The sequence below is a fragment of the Rhinolophus sinicus genome, linkage group LG05 (genome assembly GCF_036562045.2).
Source record: "Rhinolophus sinicus isolate RSC01 linkage group LG05, ASM3656204v1, whole genome shotgun sequence".
Taxonomy (NCBI): domain Eukaryota; kingdom Metazoa; phylum Chordata; class Mammalia; order Chiroptera; family Rhinolophidae; genus Rhinolophus; species Rhinolophus sinicus.
Window position 1 is genome coordinate 130,136,199 of NC_133755.1, and position 5,488 is coordinate 130,141,686.

Sequence of the window (5,488 nt, forward strand, 5' to 3'; positions counted from 1 at the left end):
GAGGCAGAAGCAACGTAGCCATCACAAAGTGATGCCCCACACCACTCCCCACACTAGCCCCCATGATTTCAGACTCCCCAGTCTTAGAAGAAGGTGTCATCTCCCAATACTCACCTTCAGATAATCTTTGAGATCATTTCCGGTGTAAAAAATTGCTTTCATGCCAAGATAACGCAGCGGCATTGAGTTCTGTCCTGGGTGACTGTCTTGATACTGTTAATAAAGAGCCTTGGGTTGGATATAATTGTTAATAAACTAATTCTAAAAATCCACTCAAATGTCACTTATAATCAGGATTTTCTGCTTGGTTAGAACCCCTGGGGAAACGTTTAAAGCTGTGAATCTTGTAAGCGATGGCAAGAATGAACATAAGAAGGTAGAGGGCCACCATTGCTTAGTTGTTTAAAATGATCACATGTGATGAAACTCGGAAATACTTGCAGATGTGAGAACCACAGAAGAAATAAAGGATAGAGAGACGAACTGGTATGAAACTCTCCAACTAAAATCAGTCTTTGGATGTGCCAGAGGGTGAGGTGAAAAGATGTTATGACTTGTAATTTATAGCAGGAACATCAAGGCACAGAAGATAATATAAAAGCATTTCAGTGAGGAGATACCCATGACATGAAACTATTTAAAACAATTAATCAAAAAAGCCTAATTATTCAATTAGATGGATAAATGAATCTTCTTAAAGTGGATATGCAAAAAAGAGAGTGATGATGAAATCTTTTAAAGGGAAATGAGTGTAACAAATCAGCTAAATATGATCTCTTAAAAAATTGTGAATAATAAGTCACTGATTATGTTTTAATTGGGCTTTAGCTTTATTATAATTGAGGACACTCATTATCTTGTTTTATTGTATTTATGATTTTAATATTCATACCATTTGGTACTTTATCTTTGTATACTTTCTGCCAGTGCTTGTTGCACTTCCTGGCTGATTAGTGCCTGGGTCAGTGTGAAGTGAATACAGATGTCTCAATAATGATCGGCAGGAGCGTTGGGCTGATTTTCAGTGTTTGAAGGTCTTCTATAAAGTCGTCCTTTGTGCAATTGTGAGGGTTATTTTTCTCCCTTTTCTTTTTTTTTTTTTTTTTTTCTCTCTCTCTCAACATGAGCAGCTCTGTTGGTAAGAGTCCTCTAACAGGAAACTGTTTTTCACTCTGAAGGGGATCAAGGGACTTTGTTTTGGGGTATGATAAGTGTTTCTAAATGAGGACTTTATACATGCACATTTATCCTGTCTTGGGAAAAATAAACTATGTTTTATGCAAGCAGGAACATCTAACTGAAAACTCAAGCTCTTTATCTGAGGGTAAAACTGAGGGCAAAACAGGCTCTCAGACTTGTAACTTCCAGACGATGGTATAAACCACTCTTTGTTCACAGAGAAGGCCAGTTGAGCCAAAGATTATTTCCAAGTTTTTGTCAATCACTTTGCCCTGTAAAAGGTGCACACATGGCTGATTGCTTACACACTCAATATCAGCCAAAAGGTGCAGTCAGAATGGGTCGGCAACTGTTCAGCTGCCGTATATGTACAGAGAGCTTTAAATGGGCCTTTGAGAAGCAGAGGGTAACCATTTCATGCTTGTGTGTGGGATTCTTGTGAACCCAAGTGATATGTGAGTATTTAATCCATTTTTAAAAATTTTTGAATGAGTCGGTGGCAAGAATTATATTTAGGATTTTTTTTAGGCCCATAGCTTTGCTGCTGGTTATACTGACATTAGGGGGTAAATAAAGAGATGTACTTTATTTTGTCCCATTGCCAGATAAATGCAATATTTTCCAGACAATCCTCCTCTTAGAAAAATTAACTTAATTAATAAAATAAATAACAAGAGATTGAATAAATAAATTTGAAGTAAAACACCCACACATCTGACACCCTCTGTGATTCTGAGTGCTCTAGTCTGCCTTATCATTTCTCTAAATGCAGCAATAAAGATTATTATATGATAACTTGAACATAACTCTTTATTGACACATATATTTTTATGATTATAGTTTAAAAAAGAAAAATTTACTTTTAATATTAGATCACAGTGTGTGTTTTCTAAGGCTCGTTTTCTACATAGTAGATTTTAGGCAAGTACTCGTATTTTAATTAGGCTTTTTCAACTTCAGCTTTATTGACCTTTGGAGCTAGAAAGTTCTTTGTTGGGAGAGGCTGTGTGCTGTGCACTGTTGGATGTTTAGCAGCATCCCTGGATCCACCCACCAGATGCCAGTAGCACCCCCGTCCCCTCAGTTATGACAATCAAAAATGTCACATTGCCAAATGTCCCTGGAGGGGCAGTTGAGAGCTATTGCTTTAAAGCCTTAGCTGACAGTAAAACATTCTTAATACAAAGATAGTCCACAATAATAAAGAAATGGACAATTACAAAAACAGGCCATTGATCATATATGCTGAAATTGGGAGGTGTTGGACAATTTTCAGCTCAGTTTGCTTATAATAATGAGTATTATCATCCACGATATTTTTAATTTTTCCCAAAGATGAAAAGAAATATTAAAAGAAGCTATGATGTTTTAACTTCAAAAATATATATAAATTTACTGGAATAATAATAACAATGATAAGAACAACAACAATAAAAGTAGCATCCATTTATGAAACAGTGCCAAACAACCTCACATCCATGATATCACTGAGGTCATTTTACCATGAACAGCTTCTTGGGGTAACAAGCCCAGGTCACCCTGCTTAATCAATGTGTATTCCCTGCTCCAGTGCTGGTTTGGTGACTAGAGACTGTGTAACAAAGGGACTAGCACCATCTTTCAAGGATGTCTGTATAAGGGTTCTTGGATCAACACCATGTGTTTAACTGACTATTATGACTTCAGTGTTTCCATTTTGAAGGTGCAGAGATCAAATTATTTAACCTGTGATTCTGAAAGCAAAGAAGGATTATTAAAGAAGAATAAAGACTCCTTATATATGATTTAACAGTTCATATACACATGTATATCACTAATTGTAGGATGTCCAGCACAGATAGGATTTCCACTTTACCTATGTTGGATCAAAGTTTTCCACTGGGGGAGAGAGCCAATGGCATATCCAGTGCTGGCCTTACACGGTGTCCTCTCTCTATCCTATGCACATTCTCCGCAGAACTGATAGCTCCTTCAGCTACCATTATTTTACTTATTCTGGTTTAAAAAAGATATTAAAAGCAACACATTTTTCTCCTTAACTTCTTTTTAGCTGCCAGTGAGATTCATTATTCATCTAGCTGAGTGTTCTTAAAATTCTTTAGCTTTCTATATGTTGTATGTTTCCCTCCTACCCTGTCTTCCTATGTCTTATAATTGCTGAATTAAGGTCACCAGTACCCATTTTTCATTCTATTTACTTCTCAAGACTTGACTTCCCTTGGAACCTTTGCTCCTAAAGATAAGTTCCTTGTCCTTTAAGAGTTTGAGTCACTAGATGTAAAAGTAAGTAAACTCCACGCATCTCACATGAAATTTTTCACCCTGATGTTTCCTAGACAGCTATTGCCCATTCTGTTATGAGTCACTGTTGGTTACATATAAGTTTTCTCCTTGTGATCTTATCCCTTGACCACGAGTATGAGATCTGTGTACTGTGCCCCACGGTTTTCGTTGGGAATAAAAAGCTTCTGAATGGAGTGACTTGAGAAATGTTAACACCCAAGAAGTAAAGGAAATGAGTCCAAGATTTTGCACAGAAAAGAAACCATCAACAAAATAAAGAGGCAACCAGCTAAATGAGAGAAGATTTTTGCTAACAACACCTCCGATAAGGGGCTAATATCCAAAATATACAAGGAACTCATGAAATTCAACAACAAAAAAAAACAAACCAATTGAAAAATGAGCAGAGGAACTGAAGAGACATTTCTCCAAAGAGGACATACAAATGGCCAATATAGACATATGAAAAAATGCTCAACATCACTAATCATCAGAGAAATACAAATAAAAACCACAATGAGATATCACCTCACCCCAGTCAGAATGGCTATCATCAACAAGACAAATAGTAAGAAGTGTTGGAGAGGCTGTGGAGGAAAAGGAACCCTCATACACTGTTGGTGGGAATGCAGACTGGTGCAGCAGCTATGGAAGGCAGTGTGGAGGTTCCTCAAAAAACTAAGAGTAGAATTACCATATGACTCAGCAATCCCTCTCCTGGGTATCTACCCCCAAATTTTGAAAACATTTATCCATAAAGACAAGTGTGCTCCAATGTTCATTGCAGCTTTGTTTACAGTGGCCAAGACATAGAAACAACCAAAGTGTCCTTCGATAGATGAATGGATAAAGAAGTTGTGGTATATATACACAATGGAATACTAGTCTGCCATAAGAAAAGATAAAATAGTACCATTTGCAACAACATGGCTGAATCTTGAGATTATAATTCTAAGCATAATAAGTCAGACAGATAAAGTAGAAACCATATGATTTCACTAATGTGTGGTATATAAAACTGAAAACAAAACAACAAGACAAACAAATGAAGAAACAAAAACTCATAGACACAGACAATAGTTCAGTGGTTACCAAAGAGTAAGGGGGAAAGAGGGTGGTAGATGATGTAAAGGGGATCCAATATACTGTGATGGAAAGAGAATTAACTCTGGGTGGTGAACACACAATGTGATATATAGATGATGTATTACAGAATTGTACACCTGAAATCTATGTAACTTTACTAATAATTATCACCCCAATAAATTTAATTTAAAAAAGAAAGATGCAAAAGCGGCAAATTGCCTTTACACATCTCCCTTTTAAGTGTTTAAGACTTTTAACTACTGCTGTCATATTGAGTCTTACTTTAGTAGAAAATACTTTTTCCTGTTCAAACATATTATTGGAAGTGTATATTAATTACTTAAATCTAAGGCTAATATGCATTTTCCATATACATGAAAGGTGGAGAAATCTATTCTCAAATTTTCATGAAGATATTTTTGACATTCGATTCAGAAGCCCATTTCATAATTATATGCCAATCATTTTGATAAAGAATTTTATTATTTTCCCTTATGAGATAATGTATATCAACATGTAAATTCAGATGATACACTTCAAAAGTACAAAAATAAAACTAGTATTTTAAGTGGTTTGCTATTCTTTTCTGAAATTAAATTCAGAATAAAAAGTAAATGACATAAAATTATACACACATTAGCAGAATTATAAAAGGAGTTAAAAAGAAGAAATGTTCACAGAGTCAACCATCACATTAAATTTTTTTTTTTTGCTGGGTTAGCTGAAAGACCATGAAAAAAATCCACCTGCCATTCAGTTTAATTTCTTGTGTTTAGAGCTCTACAGCATTCTGTGTAAAACTAATCAATAAAAAGGATTTATGAGACCTTGAAATAGAACAGTCGAAAGGAGGAAATTATAGTCAGTTTTAGTTATTAAAGATTTTTGCCACTAAATTTTGTATAAGGGAAACATTATACATCTTTTTTGGCTGAAACGG